The sequence below is a fragment of the Phyllobates terribilis genome, unplaced genomic scaffold (genome assembly GCF_046119375.1).
Source record: "Phyllobates terribilis strain yellow unplaced genomic scaffold, ASM4611937v1 Scaffold_138__1_contigs__length_4804227, whole genome shotgun sequence".
In the NCBI taxonomy this organism is placed as follows: domain Eukaryota; kingdom Metazoa; phylum Chordata; class Amphibia; order Anura; family Dendrobatidae; genus Phyllobates; species Phyllobates terribilis.
The window spans coordinates 73,742-91,649 of record NW_027362898.1 but is presented as its reverse complement, the minus strand read 5'-3'; the positions used below and the strand labels follow the sequence as shown (position 1 = coordinate 91,649).

Below are 17,908 nucleotides of genomic sequence, written 5' to 3'. Positions count from 1 at the left end.
TTCGGCTTGCTGCTGCTGCAATCCACGCGTTTTAGATCTGCATAACTCCACCTCTTTTAGCACAGTACCCTCAACCCCCGGCTGTTCCCACCCGCCTCAACACCGTTGGAAGGGAGGAGAACCAATTAAGGCGGGGGGGGGGTGGAACGAGCAGCTGTCTACCCTTAGCAGGAGGGTTGCTGATTAATTACCTCTCCTGCTGCTGCTGCTGCTGGCTGTCCAGCAGCAGACTGAAGGTGGCTGCTGCTGTGCGCAGGTATATAAAGGCTCAGAGCCTATTATGACACGCGCAGCCAGCGTTCCATTGCCACATTCCGTCTACTGCAGGCGGGATACCTGGATGGCTGAATGTCACTGAGAAGCTCACAGAGACCGCCATAAGCAACAGTTTAAAAGAATGCCACAGACTAATCAACCAAACTTTTTGGGTTGGTTTCTCTTTTATAGTCTGCAGGCATTAAATGAAAGAAGTCAGTGTTCCAGCAGAGGGAGACAACGTTTCAGAAAAGGCATTGTAGCAAACCAAAAAAGAAATTTTAAGCGCAGCAGAGTAACCAGCTCACATACCTGTTAGCTCAGGTGAGTTTAAAAGGCTGCTGTTGATAACAAGGGCATTTGCTAAATAGATGGTGTGTGTGCAACAATATACTGAAAGGTCAATTATATTGTGCAGCTTATCTCACCACCTGTAGTTATATAGGTGAAAGCTCCAAAATGCTTGCCTAATATGTCTGTTTATCCAAAAGGAAGTATAGAGGGAGAGCTAGATAGATAGCATTGCATTACATTACATTACATGGCAATGCAATGCACAGTTGCTGAAGTTGAACCAAAATGAGCTTGTCATCTGGCTTCTGCAACTTTTAACATGAAAAATCCAATGAGGAGAAGAAAAGCAAAGCCAAAGAGTCCATCCCAAAATCCGACAAACAAGCAAAATGAACAAAAAGCATTGAATTCAATTCTTTCTGATTTTAGAAACTGCATTAAAGAAGGGGTGCACCGGTCCTGGAGATAATGCAATACCAGGTCAATGCGTGGAGTGGACAGAGCAAGCTCTTTTTCCATCTCCCTGTTCTAAAAATCCATTTAATATATGGTCCCCAGATAGGGGACGTATCAGATATTAAACTGATAAGAACAGATTTTTTGATTGAATATATCTTTTATTAGCACAAAAAATAAGTTAACAGACAGTGTACAGTGCCGCAGCCCAGTACACACAGAATTCTACATCATATTTACATAGCATGAGGATACGACGCACTAACTAGACACATCACACCCCTATGCTACACAAAACACTCAATCTGAAAGAAAAAGCATGTCAATCAATACAGTACGACGAACCGTGATAAGGGATGGGGATTGGGAAAAAGGGGATGGGGAGGGGAAAATCACAGGCCCGAAGCTTTATTGAAAGACAAGACACATAAGGGGAGAGGGGGAGGAGGGGTTTAGTCCTCATCCTCGTCCTCCGGACCGTCCACATGGAATAGTCTTTGAGCAGACTGTGGATCAGCCTGCGGCAGTCCTGGATGGACATCCTCTCCCTCCTCAAGATGAGCCGGTTCCTGGCAACCCAAACGGCATCCTTGAAGCAGTTCATAAGGCGCCAAGCCTCCTGGATGGCTCCGACGGTATGAACCCCAGGGAAGAGTCCGTAAAGCACAGAATGGTGCGATAGGCTCGCCCTGAGGACAGAGTTCCTCAGGTCGTCCTCAAGGGCAGTCAACAGGCGCTGTGCAAATCCGCAGTCCCAAAAAGTGTGCAATGAAGTTTCCTCCACGAAGGGGCACCTTGGGCAGTACCGGGTCTTGCACAGGTTCCGGGCATGCATGAATGACCGGACGGGCAGTCCGCCCTGAATCGCCATCCACGACAAGTCCTTGTGCCCGTTGGTCAGCCTGTCAGACGACACATTTGTCCACACAGTCTCCAGCGTGTCCTGGTGAAGTCCTGTGATGTTCTCCACGTCATCCTTGGCTCTGATGAGCTTGTGGATAGTTTTGGGCTTCCACAAGTCGGGCTTGAGTCCCTCCAGTTGATGTTCCCCCACAAATCGAACGACGTCTCCGTAGAACCATGGCGTCGTCCAGTTGTAGGGGAAGGAGCTGTCCCACTTGTCCCAGCCGAGTCTCCTCCAAAGAGGAAGCAGGAAGAAGCGAGACATGGACCTGCCCGCGGAGCCATTCTTGACTTGCAAAGTCCGGCGGACACAATCACACACAAAAGAGGATCGCAGGAGGGTGGGGATATCTGGAACGCCCTTCCCACCCTTGCGAGGCTCCTTGTACATGACGGCCCGCCTGACTCTGTCCATCTTGGATCCCCAGACAAAGTGAAACACTGTCCTGGTAATGGCCCTGCACACAGTGACGTGTGGGGGCCAGGCCTGCGCCGTGTACTGCAAGACGGGCAGGACCTCATTACGCAGGACGAGTGCCTTACCCTCACAAGTGAGGTGTCTGAGGCTCCAGAGTCCGATCCGTTGCTTCACCTTGGCCAAGCGTTCTTGCCAGGACTTGAGGGCCGCTCCTTCCTTCCCGAACCAGACTCCCAGCACCTTGAGGAAATCCGGTTGAATGTTGAAGGGGAAGGGGGCGGAGGAGGCCGGCTGCCAATCCCCGAAGAGCATGGCTTCCGACTTCCTGCAGTTGACTTTGGCCCCTGAAGCCCGGCCGAACCTCTCACACGTCTGGACGAGGGCGTCGACTGAACCACGATCAGCGCAGAAGACGGTGACGTCGTCCATGTAGAACGAGCACTTGACCTCGTGTCGTCCCGGACCCGGTGCGGTGATCCCTCTGATCTCTCCATTCTGCCGGATAGCCTCTGCGAAGAGTTCTATAACACAAACAAAAAGAAGAGGTGATAGAGGGCAGCCTTGTCTGACCCCAGAGAGGACAGGGAAGGGGTCAGTCTTCCAGCCTTTCACCAACACCGAGCTGTGGATATCAAAATACATCAAACGGACATACGAACAAAACATGTTACCCAAACCTAACCGGTGCAGAGCTCGGCCCATGAACTCGTGGGAAACCCGGTCGAAGGCCTTCTCCTGATCCAAGGAGACCAGGGCCGCGTGTGCGCGGCGGACCTTGATGTACTCGACCGTGTCCCGCACGAGAGCGAGGCTGTCTGCGATGCGACGTCCAGGGATGCCGCAGGTCTGGTCCGGGTGGATGATCCGTCCGATGACCGTCTTAAGTCGTGTCGCCATCGTCTTGGCCAGGATCTTGTAGTCCACGTTGAGCAGAGTGATGGGACGCCAATTCCTCAGGTCGCACCGCTCTCCCTTCCGCTTGTACAGGATCGTGACCATTCCTTCCCTCAAAGATGGAGGCATTCTACCCTCCACCACCATCTCCTCGTACAGGTCCAACAGGTCCGGACAGATGAGGTCTCCCAGCGCTACATAGAGCTCCGCTGGAAGACCATCACTGCCCGGGGTCCTGCCGGTCCTAAAGGATTTAGCGGCAGAGAGCAATTCGCCCACCATCAGAGGTTTGTCCAAGGCTGCCGTGCCTGCAGGATCAAGATGGTTAGTGATACCTGACAGGAACTTATCAGCAGCGTCGGGGTCGGTAGTCTTGTGGGAGTAGAGTTCGCTGTAGAAGTCGCTGACGACCCTCATCACGTCCTCCTTCCCACGTCGCATGTTTCCACTCTCGTCTCGCAGCTCGTTCAGGGGCGTGTGACCGGCATGAAGTTTCCTGAAAAAGAATGAGTTACATTTCTCACCCTTCTCCAGATTCTCCACTTTGGAACGGAAGACGATTCGCTTGGACTCCTCCTCAAAGTGCCTTTTCAGGCTCTTCTTGGTCTCCTCCAGCTCCTCCCTCACGTCCCAGCCGCAGTGAAGAAGGTCCTGCAGCGACCGCAGCTCGCGCTGCAGCCCTCTAAAGTCCCTCCTCTTCTCACATGCCTGTTGTCGACCCTTGGCCTGAAAGAAACAGCGAAACTCAAGTTTAACATATTCCCACCAATCAGAGACTGTTTGGAAGCTACCCTTGTAGGACTGCCACATTGCGTAGGCTGCTCTCAGCTCCTCCACGACTTCATCCTGAGCCAGCAGAGCACAATTCAGCTTCCAGGAGCCGGGGCCGGACGGAAAACCGTCGCCGAGGACACCTTGTAAGTGAATGGCTCTGTGGTCGGAGAAGAAGCAGGGGACCATCGAGTGCCTACTCTGCCTGACTGCCCGAGAGGTGAACACAAAGTCAATCCTGGAGCGGAGTGAGCCATCGGGTCGGCTCCACGAATAGTTCGTGGAGCCTCTCCCCATGGAGCCCACCACGTCCTGAAGAGAGGCCTCGGTTACCATCTCGATGAGCAGCTTGGACGTGATGTCCAACTTGGCAGATGTGCCAGAACTACGACCATCCTCCTCGATGGGGCAGTTGAAATCCCCGGCCATCACTAAGGTCCTGGTGGTGGCAAGCTGAAGCCGCAGGGTCTGGAAAAGCTCCAAACGCTCATTCTTCAGTGGGGACGCATACACGTTGATGAACCTGACAGGTTCTCCCGCCCAGTTGCCATCTACAACAAGAGCCCTGCCGCAGATGAGCTCCTGGATGGACTCAAGCGTGAATGCGCCCCCCCTGATCAGAATTGCGACCCCCGCAGACTTGCAGTCACCCCCACCGGACCAGTAGGATGGACCGTGGGACCACTCCCTGGCCAGATGTTTGAAGGACCTAGAGGAGGGAAGGGAACATTCCTGCAACATATAAACATCACACAACTGGGAAGTAAGGAAGGCATAAATAGTCTGACGTCTGAACTTGTCCTTGATGCTCCTGACATTAATGGAAAATAAGTTAATATTATCCATCATGTAGGGAAAAAAGAAAAAGTTAGCGCAGGCAATACACCTTAGTTACCACTCCGGTCGGGTGGTCCCTCGTCGGTGTTGACTGCTGGTGACGGGATCACCAGCAGGCCCTCTTCCTCCATCTGGTCAAGCAGCGCGGCCTCGATCTCGGCAACCACCAGTTCCTCCTCTTCTGGCTCGGCCACCAGGGTCTCAACCATGTGCTCCATCTCTTCTGGCTCAGGGAGGGTATCCTCCTTTTCGCCTACGAAATCCAGAATCTTCTTTTTGGAGGATTCAGTAGCAGGGCTGTCCTCCACCTTCCTCTTTCCCCGGGTTGGAACTGGGGAGACAAGAAGGGGAAAATCCTCCTCGGAATAGATAGCGGCAGGTGGAGGAAAGATTAATTCCACCGCTACCATGGTCTGGGGAGGGAGAGTGGCTGCCGGGGCAGGGGAAAGGACACCTGCTGAGGAGTAGGGGAAGGAGGAAGAGGAAGTGGAATCCTCAGCAGGGGTGGCCGGGGTGGGGGGGGATTGGACGGGGGTGGCAGGGGGAGGGATCGAGAGAGGGGTGACAGAACTCTTACCCTCCTTTGACTTTTTCTTCTGCTTCGGAGCTGCTGGGACCGTCGCTGGGGCTTTGGCCACCGACTCCTTGACCGCTTTGGCCTTGGTCGTCTCGGCCTTGGCCGCTGGGGCCTTGGTCGTCGCGTCCTTGACCTTCACAGGCCTGGTCGTCGGGGCCTTGTCCTCCGGAGCTGGGGTCGTCGCAACCACCGATGCCCAGGATCTCTCACGCTTGGGGCAATCCTTGTACAGATGAGCCGCCAGCCCACACAGGTTGCATGACGTCTTCTTCGGGCAGTCTTTCGAGCTGTGTCCCGTCACTCGACAAATCCTGCAGGCATCCTCCTTGCAGTCCTTCATCTCGTGGCCGTTCTTGCCGCATTTCCTGCAGTTCCGCGGCATGTCCGGGTAATAGATGAGGCCGTAGGAGTTGCCCAGGGAGAATGTCGGGGGCAGGTGCCGAAGTCCGTCTGAGTACGCCAGGTCCCTGTGAAGTCTAACAGTCACCGACCACTTACCTGTCCAGAAGCCGAGTCCATTCAGGATGTGAGAGGGTTCCTTCACAACCAAACAGAAGCGTCTCAGGAAGGTACAGATGTCTTGGCCTGGGGTGTGCGGGTTGCGCATGGAGACCGTGATCCTCCTTTCGTCTCTCTGGATAGGGCAGCTACCTGTAAAGGCAGAGAAAGAATTATCCGGTCCTTTTGCGCTTACCATTTCCCAGAACCTCCTGCAGGTGTTCACAGTTGCGAAGGTGACGAAGAAGATCCCCGTCAAGAAGGTCTGGATGCTGAGGGTGTCCGACCTGGAGAAGCCTCGATCCAGCAGCATCTTCTGGCAGAACACGTCCGAGGACATGTCCGGCACCCTCCCATCCACTTCCTTCAGTTTCAGGGCCACCGTCTGCCGCATCCATGGCTCCAGGGCTGGAGCTTCGTGGCGGGGCTTCTGGGGTCCCTTCTGCTGGCCAGTCGTGGAGGCAGAGTCCTTGGGGTCAGAATCGGCTCCTGGCTGGGCCCTCCTGGCTGTCCCCTGCTCCAGGCTCTTCTTTTCGGCCTTCCTCGCAGCGCTTGCCATGGCTTTCCTCCTGCAGTTACTTCTTGGAGCTGGATCTGGAGCTCTTCCCGAAATGGGTGGAGCTATGCAGATTCTTCTCCCGTCGTGTTCTGGACAAATTCCCCGAAAGGTCTTTGTCTCGATGATTTTCTTACTCGAAGATTCCACAGGACAGCCCGATTCTTCTCCGAGTCTTCGTCTTCTTCTGGATTCTTTAGAGCTTCTTCCTCCCACCGATATCCGCCTTCCTTCTCCGATGTCAGCTGGGCTCCGAAGCTCTTCTCCTTCCGAGTTCGATCGCTCTCGTCAAGTGTAGATCGTAGCTCTTGTGTTCTTAAAAGAACAGATACTACACTTGATCTTAGCCAAAAGGCCGAGAAGCGATAACCAGAATTGGTTTCCGACTACGGTGCCACCCAAGGATTCTGAAAAGTCCATTTGTGGAGATGGCCACCTGGACTCCCGTTAAGAAGACATGCTGTCAACCTCTAGATCCGTCACATGCCTGCACTTTTCGGCTTGCTGCTGCTGCAATCCACGCGTTTTAGATCTGCATAACTCCACCTCTTTTAGCACAGTACCCTCAACCCCCGGCTGTACCCACCCGCCTCAACACCATTGGAAGGGAGGAGAACCAATTAAGGCGGGGGGGGGGTGGAACGAGCAGCTGTCTACCCTTAGCAGGAGGGTTGCTGATTAATTACCTCTCCTGCTGCTGCTGCTGGCTGTCCAGCAGCAGACTGAAGGTGGCTGCTGCTGTGCGCAGGTATATAAAGGCTCAGAGCCTATTATGACACGCGCAGCCAGCGTTCCATTGCCACATTCCGTCTACTGCAGGCGGGATACCTGGATGGTTGAATGTCACTGAGAAGCTCACAGAGACCGCCATAAGCAACAGTTTAAAAGAATGCCACAGACTAATCAACCAAACTTTTTGGGTTGGTTTCTCTTTTATAGTCTGCAGGCATTAAATGAAAGAAGTCAGTGTTCCAGCAGAGGGAGACAACGTTTCAGAAAAGGCATTGTAGCAAACCAAAAAAGAAATTTTAAGCGCAGCAGAGTAACCAGCTCACATACCTGTTAGCTCAGGTGAGTTTAAAAGGCTGCTGTTGATAACAAGGGCATTTGCTAAATAGATGGTGTGTGTGCAACAATATACTGAAAGGTCAATTATATTGTGCAGCTTATCTCACCACCTGTAGTTATTTAGGTGAAAGCTCCAAAATGCTTGCCTAATATGTCTGTTTATCCAAAAGGAAGTTTAGAGGGAGAGCTAGATAGATAGCATTGCATTACATTACATTACATGGCAATGCAATGCACAGTTGTTGAAGTTGAACCAAAATGAGCTTGTCATCTGGCTTCTGCAACTTTTAACATGAAAAATCCAATGAGGAGAAGAAAAGCAAAGCCAAAGAGTCCATCCCAAAATCCGACAAACAAGCAAAATGAACAAAAAGCATTGAATTCAATTCTTTCTGATTTTAGAAACTGCATTAAAGAAGGGGTGCACCGGTCCTGGAGATACTGCAATACCAGGTCAATGCGTGGAGTGGACAGAGCAAGCTCTTTTTCCATCTCCCTGTTCTAAAAATCCATTTAATATATGGTCCCCAGATAGGGGACGTATCAGATATTAAACTGATAAGAACAGATACTACACTTGATCTTAGCCAAAAGGCCGAGAAGCGATAACCAGAATTGGTTTCCGACTACGGTGCCACCCAAGGATTCTGAAAAGTCCATTTGTGGAGATGGCCACCTGGACTCCCGTTAAGAAGACATGCTGTCAACCTCTAGATCCCTCACATGCCTGCACTTTTCGGCTTGCTGCTGCTGCAATCCACGCGTTTTAGATCTGCATAACTCCACCTCTTTTAGCACAGTACCCTCAACCCCCGGCTGTTCCCACCCGCCTCAACACCGTTGGAAGGGAGGAGAACCAATTAAGGCGGGGGGGGGGTGGAACGAGCAGCTGTCTACCCTTAGCAGGAGGGTTGCTGATTAATTACCTCTCCTGCTGCTGCTGCTGCTGGCTGTCCAGCAGCAGACTGAAGGTGGCTGCTGCTGTGCGCAGGTATATAAAGGCTCAGAGCCTATTATGACACGCGCAGCCAGCGTTCCATTGCCACATTCCGTCTACTGCAGGCGGGATACCTGGATGGCTGAATGTCACTGAGAAGCTCACAGAGACCGCCATAAGCAACAGTTTAAAAGAATGCCACAGACTAATCAACCAAACTTTTTGGGTTGGTTTCTCTTTTATAGTCTGCAGGCATTAAATGAAAGAAGTCAGTGTTCCAGCAGAGGGAGACAACGTTTCAGAAAAGGCATTGTAGCAAACCAAAAAAGAAATTTTAAGCGCAGCAGAGTAACCAGCTCACATACCTGTTAGCTCAGGTGAGTTTAAAAGGCTGCTGTTGATAACAAGGGCATTTGCTAAATAGATGGTGTGTGTGCAACAATATACTGAAAGGTCAATTATATTGTGCAGCTTATCTCACCACCTGTAGTTATTTAGGTGAAAGCTCCAAAATGCTTGCCTAATATGTCTGTTTATCCAAAAGGAAGTATAGAGGGAGAGCTAGATAGATAGCATTGCATTACATTACATTACATGGCAATGCAATGCACAGTTGCTGAAGTTGAACCAAAATGAGCTTGTCATCTGGCTTCTGCAACTTTTAACATGAAAAATCCAATGAGGAGAAGAAAAGCAAAGCCAAAGAGTCCATCCCAAAATCCGACAAACAAGCAAAATGAACAAAAAGCATTGAATTCAATTCTTTCTGATTTTAGAAACTGCATTAAAGAAGGGGTGCACCGGTCCTGGAGATACTGCAATACCAGGTCAATGCGTGGAGTGGACAGAGCAAGCTCTTTTTCCATCTCCCTGTTCTAAAAATCCATTTAATATATGGTCCCCAGATAGGGGACGTATCAGATATTAAACTGATAAGAACAGATACTACACTTGATCTTAGCCAAAAGGCCGAGAAGCGATAACCAGAATTGGTTTCCGACTACGGTGCCACCCAAGGATTCTGAAAAGTCCATTTGTGGAGATGGCCACCTGGACTCCCGTTAAGAAGACATGCTGTCAACCTCTAGATCCCTCACATGCCTGCACTTTTCGGCTTGCTGCTGCTGCAATCCACGCGTTTTAGATCTGCATAACTCCACCTCTTTTAGCACAGTACCCTCAACCCCCGGCTGTTCCCACCCGCCTCAACACCGTTGGAAGGGAGGAGAACCAATTAAGGCGGGGGGGGGTGGAACGAGCAGCTGTCTACCCTTAGCAGGATGGTTGCTGATTAATTACCTCTCCTGCTGCTGCTGCTGCTGGCTGTCCAGCAGCAGACTGAAGGTGGCTGCTGCTGTGCGCAGGTATATAAAGGCTCAGAGCCTATTATGACACGCGCAGCCAGCGTTCCATTGCCACATTCCGTCTACTGCAGGCGGGATACCTGGATGGCTGAATGTCACTGAGAAGCTCACAGAGACCGCCATAAGCAACAGTTTAAAAGAATGCCACAGACTAATCAACCAAACTTTTTGGGTTGGTTTCTCTTTTATAGTCTGCAGGCATTAAATGAAAGAAGTCAGTGTTCCAGCAGAGGGAGACAACGTTTCAGAAAAGGCATTGTAGCAAACCAAAAAAGAAATTTTAAGCGCAGCAGAGTAACCGGCTCACATACCTGTTAGCTCAGGTGAGTTTAAAAGGCTGCTGTTGATAACAACGGCATTTGCTAAATAGATGGTGTGTGTGCAACAATATACTGAAAGGTCAATTATATTGTGCAGCTTATCTCACCACCTGTAGTTATTTAGGTGAAAGCTCCAAAATGCTTGCCTAATATGTCTGTTTATCCAAAAGGAAGTATAGAGGGAGAGCTAGATAGATAGCATTGCATTACATTACATTACATGGCAATGCAATGCACAGTTGCTGAAGTTGAACCAAAATGAGCTTGTCATCTGGCTTCTGCAACTTTTAACATGAAAAATCCAATGAGGAGAAGAAAAGCAAAGCCAAAGAGTCCATCCCAAAATCCGACAAACAAGCAAAATGAACAAAAAGCATTGAATTCAATTCTTTCTGATTTTAGAAACTGCATTAAAGAAGGGGTGCACCGGTCCTGGAGATACTGCAATACCAGGTCAATGCGTGGAGTGGACAGAGCAAGCTCTTTTTCCATCTCCCTGTTCTAAAAATCCATTTAATATATGGTCCCCAGATAGGGGACGTATCAGATATTAAACTGATAAGAACAGATACTACACTTGATCTTAGCCAAAAGGCCGAGAAGCGATAACCAGAATTGGTTTCCGACTACGGTGCCACCCAAGGATTCTGAAAAGTCCATTTGTGGAGATGGCCACCTGGACTCCCGTTAAGACATGCTGTCAACCTCTAGATCCCTCACATGCCTGCACTTTTCGGCTTGCTGCTGCTGCAATCCACGCGTTTTAGATCTGCATAACACCACCTCTTTTAGCACAGTACCCTCAACCCCCGGCTGTTCCCACCCGCCTCAACACCGTTGGAAGGGAGGAGAACCAATTAAGGCGGGGGGGGGGGGTGGAACGAGCAGCTGTCTACCCTTAGCAGGAGGGTTGCTGATTAATTACCTCTCCTGCTGCTGCTGCTGCTGGCTGTCCAGCAGCAGACTGAAGGTGGCTGCTGCTGTGCGCAGGTATATAAAGGCTCAGAGCCTATTATGACATGCGCAGCCAGCGTTCCATTGCCACATTCCGTCTACTGCAGGCGGGATACCTGGATGGCTGAATGTCACTGAGAAGCTCACAGAGACCGCCATAAGCAACAGTTTAAAAGAATGCCACAGACTAATCAACCAAACTTTTTGGGTTGGTTTCTCTTTTATAGTCTGCAGGCATTAAATGAAAGAAGTCAGTGTTCCAGCAGAGGGAGACAACGTTTCAGAAAAGGCATTGTAGCAAACCAAAAAAGAAATTTTAAGCGCAGCAGAGTAACCAGCTCACATACCTGTTAGCTCAGGTGAGTTTAAAAGGCTGCTGTTGATAACAAGGGCATTTGCTAAATAGATGGTGTGTGTGCAACAATATACTGAAAGGTCAATTATATTGTGCAGCTTATCTCACCACCTGTAGTTATTTAGGTGAAAGCTCCAAAATGCTTGCCTAATATGTCTGTTTATCCAAAAGGAAGGATAGAGGGAGAGCTAGATAGATAGCATTGCATTACATTACATTACATGGCAATGCAATGCACAGTTGCTGAAGTTGAACCAAAATGAGCTTGTCATCTGGCTTCTGCAACTTTTAACATGAAAAATCCAATGAGGAGAAGAAAAGCAAAGCCAAAGAGTCCATCCCAAAATCCGACAAACAGGCAAAATGAACAAAAAGCATTGAATTCAATTCTTTCTGATTTTAGAAACTGCATTAAAGAAGGGGTGCACCGGTCCTGGAGATACTGCAATACCAGGTCAATGCGTGGAGTGGACAGAGCAAGCTCTTTTTCCATCTCCCTGTTCTAAAAATCCATTTAATATATGGTCCCCAGATAGGGGACGTATCAGATATTAAACTGATAAGAACAGATACTACACTTGATCTTAGCCAAAAGGCCGAGAAGCGATAACCAGAATTGGTTTCCGACTACGGTGCCACCCAAGGATTCTGAAAAGTCCATTTGTGGAGATGGCCACCTGGACTCCCGTTAAGAAGACATGCTGTCAACCTCTAGATCCCTCACATGCCTGCACTTTTCGGCTTGCTGCTGCTGCAATCCACGCGTTTTAGATCTGCATAACTCCACCTCTTTTAGCACAGTACCCTCAACCCCCGGCTGTTCCCACCCGCCTCAACACCGTTGGAAGGGAGGAGAACCAATTAAGGCGGGGGGGGGGTGGAACGAGCAGCTGTCTACCCTTAGCAGGAGGGTTGCTGATTAATTACCTCTCCTGCTGCTGCTGCTGCTGGCTGTCCAGCAGCAGACTGAAGGTGGCTGCTGCTGTGCGCAGGTATATAAAGGCTCAGAGCCTATTATGACACGCGCAGCCAGCGTTCCATTGCCACATTCCGTCTACTGCAGGCGGGATACCTGGATGGCTGAATGTCACTGAGAAGCTCACAGAGACCGCCATAAGCAACAGTTTAAAAGAATGCCACAGACTAATCAACCAAACTTTTTGGGTTGGTTTCTCTTTTATAGTCTGCAGGCATTAAATGAAAGAAGTCAGTGTTCCAGCAGAGGGAGACAACGTTTCAGAAAAGGCATTGTAGCAAACCAAAAAAGAAATTTTAAGCGCAGCAGAGTAACCAGCTCACATACCTGTTAGCTCAGGTGAGTTTAAAAGGCTGCTGTTGATAACAAGGGCATTTGCTAAATAGATGGTGTGTGTGCAACAATATACTGAAAGGTCAATTATATTGTGCAGCTTATCTCACCACCTGTAGTTATTTAGGTGAAAGCTCCAAAATGCTTGCCTAATATGTCTGTTTATCCAAAAGGAAGTATAGAGGGAGAGCTAGATAGATAGCATTGCATTACATTACATTACATGGCAATGCAATGCACAGTTGCTGAAGTTGAACCAAAATGAGCTTGTCATCTGGCTTCTGCAACTTTTAACATGAAAAATCCAATGAGGAGAAGAAAAGCAAAGCCAAAGAGTCCATCCCAAAATCCGACAAACAAGCAAAATGAACAAAAAGCATTGAATTCAATTCTTTCTGATTTTAGAAACTGCATTAAAGAAGGGGTGCACCGGTCCTGGAGATACTGCAATACCAGGTCAATGCGTGGAGTGGACAGAGCAAGCTCTTTTTCCATCTCCCTGTTCTAAAAATCCATTTAATATATGGTCCCCAGATAGGGGACGTATCAGATATTAAACTGATAAGAACAGATACTACACTTGATCTTAGCCAAAAGGCCGAGAAGCGATAACCAGAATTGGTTTCCGACTACGGTGCCACCCAAGGATTCTGAAAAGTCCATTTGTGGAGATGGCCACCTGGACTCCCGTTAAGAAGACATGCTGTCAACCTCTAGATCCCTCACATGCCTGCACTTTTCGGCTTGCTGCTGCTGCAATCCACGCGTTTTAGATCTGCATAACTCCACCTCTTTTAGCACAGTACCCTCAACCCCCGGCTGTTCCCACCCGCCTCAACACCGTTGGAAGGGAGGAGAACCAATTAAGGCGGGGGGGGGTGGAACGAGCAGCTGTCTACCCTTAGCAGGAGGGTTGCTGATTAATTACCTCTCCTGCTGCTGCTGCTGCTGGCTGTCCAGCAGCAGACTGAAGGTGGCTGCTGCTGTGCGCAGGTATATAAAGGCTCAGAGCCTATTATGACACGCGCAGCCAGCGTTCCATTGCCACATTCCGTCTACTGCAGGCGGGATACCTGGATGGCTGAATGTCACTGAGAAGCTCACAGAGACCGCCATAAGCAACAGTTTAAAAGAATGCCACAGACTAATCAACCAAACTTTTTGGGTTGGTTTCTCTTTTATAGTCTGCAGGCATTAAATGAAAGAAGTCAGTGTTCCAGCAGAGGGAGACAACGTTTCAGAAAAGGCATTGTAGCAAACCAAAAAAGAAATTTTAAGCGCAGCAGAGTAACCAGCTCACATACCTGTTAGCTCAGGTGAGTTTAAAAGGCTGCTGTTGATAACAAGGGCATTTGCTAAATAGATGGTGTGTGTGCAACAATATACTGAAAGGTCAATTATATTGTGCAGCTTATCTCACCACCTGTAGTTATTTAGGTGAAAGCTCCAAAATGCTTGCCTAATATGTCTGTTTATCCAAAAGGAAGTATAGAGGGAGAGCTAGATAGATAGCATTGCATTACATTACATTACATGGCAATGCAATGCACAGTTGCTGAAGTTGAACCAAAATGAGCTTGTCATCTGGCTTCTGCAACTTTTAACATGAAAAATCCAATGAGGAGAAGAAAAGCAAAGCCAAAGAGTCCATCCCAAAATCCGACAAACAAGCAAAATGAACAAAAAGCATTGAATTCAATTCTTTCTGATTTTAGAAACTGCATTAAAGAAGGGGTGCACCGGTCCTGGAGATACTGCAATACCAGGTCAATGCGTGGAGTGGACAGAGCAAGCTCTTTTTCCATCTCCCTGTTCTAAAAATCCATTTAATATATGGTCCCCAGATAGGGGACGTATCAGATATTAAACTGATAAGAACAGATACTACACTTGATCTTAGCCAAAAGGCCGAGAAGCGATAACCAGAATTGGTTTCCGACTACGGTGCCACCCAAGGATTCTGAAAAGTCCATTTGTGGAGATGGCCACCTGGACTCCCGTTAAGAAGACATACTGTCAACCTCTAGATCCCTCACATGCCTGCACTTTTCGGCTTGCTGCTGCTGCAATCCACGCGTTTTAGATCTGCATAACTCCACCTCTTTTAGCACAGTACCCTCAACCCCCGGCTGTTCCCACCCGCCTCAACACCGTTGGAAGGGAGGAGAACCAATTAAGGCGGGGGGGGGGTGGAACGAGCAGCTGTCTACCCTTAGCAGGAGGGTTGCTGATTAATTACCTCTCCTGCTGCTGCTGCTGCTGGCTGTCCAGCAGCAGACTGAAGGTGGCTGCTGCTGTGCGCAGGTATATAAAGGCTCAGAGCCTATTATGACACGCGCAGCCAGCGTTCCATTGCCACATTCCGTCTACTGCAGGCGGGATACCTGGATGGCTGAATGTCACTGAGAAGCTCACAGAGACCGCCATAAGCAACAGTTTAAAAGAATGCCACAGACTAATCAACCAAACTTTTTGGGTTGGTTTCTCTTTTATAGTCTGCAGGCATTAAATGAAAGAAGTCAGTGTTCCAGCAGAGGGAGACAACGTTTCAGAAAAGGCATTGTAGCAAACCAAAAAAGAAATTTTAAGCGCAGCAGAGTAACCAGCTCACATACCTGTTAGCTCAGGTGAGTTTAAAAGGCTGCTGTTGATAACAAGGGCATTTGCTAAATAGATGGTGTGTGTGCAACAATATACTGAAAGGTCAATTATATTGTGCAGCTTATCTCACCACCTGTAGTTATTTAGGTGAAAGCTCCAAAATGCTTGCCTAATATGTCTGTTTATCCAAAAGGAAGTATAGAGGGAGAGCTAGATAGATAGCATTGCATTACATTACATTACATGGCAATGCAATGCACAGTTGCTGAAGTTGAACCAAAATGAGCTTGTCATCTGGCTTCTGCAACTTTTAACATGAAAAATCCAATGAGGAGAAGAAAAGCAAAGCCAAAGAGTCCATCCCAAAATCCGACAAACAAGCAAAATGAACAAAAAGCATTGAATTCAATTCTTTCTGATTTTAGAAACTGCATTAAAGAAGGGGTGCACCGGTCTTGGAGATACTGCAATACCAGGTCAATGCGTGGAGTGGACAGAGCAAGCTCTTTTTCCATCTCCCTGTTCTAAAAATCCATTTAATATATGGTCCCCAGATAGGGGACGTATCAGATATTAAACTGATAAGAACAGATACTACACTTGATCTTAGCCAAAAGGCCGAGAAGCGATAACCAGAATTGGTTTCCGACTACGGTGCCACCCAAGGATTCTGAAAAGTCCATTTGTGGAGATGGCCACCTGGACTCCCGTTAAGAAGACATGCTGTCAACCTCTAGATCCCTCACATGCCTGCACTTTTCGGCTTGCTGCTGCTGCAATCCACGCGTTTTAGATCTGCATAACTCCACCTCTTTTAGCACAGTACCCTCAACCCCCGGCTGTTCCCACCCGCCTCAACACCGTTGGAAGGGAGGAGAACCAATTAAGGCGGGGGGGGGGTGGAACGAGCAGCTGTCTACCCTTAGCAGGAGGGTTGCTGATTAATTACCTCTCCTGCTGCTGCTGCTGCTGGCTGTCCAGCAGCAGACTGAAGGTGGCTGCTGCTGTGCGCAGGTATATAAAGGCTCAGAGCCTATTATGACACGCGCAGCCAGCGTTCCATTGCCACATTCCGTCTACTGCAGGCGGGATACCTGGATGGCTGAATGTCACTGAGAAGCTCACAGAGACCGCCATAAGCAACAGTTTAAAAGAATGCCACAGACTAATCAACCAAACTTTTTGGGTTGGTTTCTCTTTTATAGTCTGCAGGCATTAAATGAAAGAAGTCAGTGTTCCAGCAGAGGGAGACAACGTTTCAGAAAAGGCATTGTAGCAAACCAAAAAAGAAATTTTAAGCGCAGCAGAGTAACCAGCTCACATACCTGTTAGCTCAGGTGAGTTTAAAAGGCTGCTGTTGATAACAAGGGCATTTGCTAAATAGATGGTGTGTGTGCAACAATATACTGAAAGGTCAATTATATTGTGCAGCTTATCTCACCACCTGTAGTTATTTAGGTGAAAGCTCCAAAATGCTTGCCTAATATGTCTGTTTATCCAAAAGGAAGTATAGAGGGAGAGCTAGATAGATAGCATTGCATTACATTACATTACATGGCAATGCAATGCACAGTTGCTGAAGTTGAACCAAAATGAGCTTGTCATCTGGCTTCTGCAACTTTTAACATGAAAAATCCAATGAGGAGAAGAAAAGCAAAGCCAAAGAGTCCATCCCAAAATCCGACAAACAAGCAAAATGAACAAAAAGCATTGAATTCAATTCTTTCTGATTTTAGAAACTGCATTAAAGAAGGGGTGCACCGGTCCTGGAGATACTGCAATACCAGGTCAATGCGTGGAGTGGACAGAGCAAGCTCTTTTTCCATCTCCCTGTTCTAAAAATCCATTTAATATATGGTCCCCAGATAGGGGACGTATCAGATATTAAACTGATAAGAACAGATACTACACTTGATCTTAGCCAAAAGGCCGAGAAGCGATAACCAGAATTGGTTTCCGACTACGGTGCCACCCAAGGATTCTGAAAAGTCCATTTGTGGAGATGGCCACCTGGACTCCCGTTAAGAAGACATGCTGTCAACCTCTAGATCCCTCACATGCCTGCACTTTTCGGCTTGCTGCTGCTGCAATCCACGCGTTTTAGATCTGCATAACTCCACCTCTTTTAGCACAGTACCCTCAACCCCCGGCTGTTCCCACCCGCCTCAACACCGTTGGAAGGGAGGAGAACCAATTAAGGCGGGGGGGGGGGGTGGAACGAGCAGCTGTCTACCCTTAGCAGGAGGGTTGCTGATTAATTACCTCTCCTGCTGCTGCTGCTGCTGGCTGTCCAGCAGCAGACTGAAGGTGGCTGCTGCTGTGCGCAGGTATATAAAGGCTCAGAGCCTATTATGACACGCGCAGCCAGCGTTCCATTGCCACATTCCGTCTACTGCAGGCGGGATACCTGGATGGCTGAATGTCACTGAGAAGCTCACAGAGACCGCCATAAGCAACAGTTTAAAAGAATGCCACAGACTAATCAACCAAACTTTTTGGGTTGGTTTCTCTTTTATAGTCTGCAGGCATTAAATGAAAGAA

General features: G+C 48.7%; 9 non-coding genes and 1 pseudogene across 9 annotated transcripts; all 10 read right to left on the bottom strand.

Moving 5' to 3' along the window:
* Positions 1-992: 992 nt before the first annotated feature.
* On the bottom strand, positions 993-1,185 carry LOC141205439 (U2 spliceosomal RNA). Its single transcript, XR_012276205.1, has one exon. It is a non-coding gene; the product is annotated as a U2 spliceosomal RNA (small nuclear RNA).
* A 5,563-nt stretch (positions 1,186-6,748) lies between these two features.
* On the bottom strand, positions 6,749-6,826 carry LOC141205491 (U2 spliceosomal RNA; annotated as a pseudogene).
* Positions 6,827-7,943: 1,117 nt separating this feature from the next.
* LOC141205016 (U2 spliceosomal RNA) lies at positions 7,944-8,134 on the bottom strand. The gene has a single exon (XR_012275793.1). It is a non-coding gene; the product is annotated as a U2 spliceosomal RNA (small nuclear RNA).
* Positions 8,135-9,254: 1,120 nt separating this feature from the next.
* LOC141205015 (U2 spliceosomal RNA) lies at positions 9,255-9,445 on the bottom strand. Its single transcript, XR_012275792.1, has one exon. It is a non-coding gene; the product is annotated as a U2 spliceosomal RNA (small nuclear RNA).
* Positions 9,446-10,564: 1,119 nt separating this feature from the next.
* Positions 10,565-10,755, bottom strand: LOC141205013 (U2 spliceosomal RNA). Its single transcript, XR_012275791.1, has one exon. It is a non-coding gene; the product is annotated as a U2 spliceosomal RNA (small nuclear RNA).
* Positions 10,756-11,874: 1,119 nt separating this feature from the next.
* LOC141205522 (U2 spliceosomal RNA) lies at positions 11,875-12,065 on the bottom strand. The gene has a single exon (XR_012276247.1). It is a non-coding gene; the product is annotated as a U2 spliceosomal RNA (small nuclear RNA).
* A 1,120-nt stretch (positions 12,066-13,185) lies between these two features.
* On the bottom strand, positions 13,186-13,376 carry LOC141205510 (U2 spliceosomal RNA). Its single transcript, XR_012276246.1, has one exon. It is a non-coding gene; the product is annotated as a U2 spliceosomal RNA (small nuclear RNA).
* Positions 13,377-14,495: 1,119 nt separating this feature from the next.
* On the bottom strand, positions 14,496-14,686 carry LOC141205498 (U2 spliceosomal RNA). Its single transcript, XR_012276245.1, has one exon. It is a non-coding gene; the product is annotated as a U2 spliceosomal RNA (small nuclear RNA).
* A 1,120-nt stretch (positions 14,687-15,806) lies between these two features.
* On the bottom strand, positions 15,807-15,997 carry LOC141205385 (U2 spliceosomal RNA). Its single transcript, XR_012276152.1, has one exon. It is a non-coding gene; the product is annotated as a U2 spliceosomal RNA (small nuclear RNA).
* A 1,120-nt stretch (positions 15,998-17,117) lies between these two features.
* LOC141205487 (U2 spliceosomal RNA) lies at positions 17,118-17,308 on the bottom strand. The gene has a single exon (XR_012276244.1). It is a non-coding gene; the product is annotated as a U2 spliceosomal RNA (small nuclear RNA).
* Between the last annotated feature and the right edge of the window lie 600 nt (positions 17,309-17,908).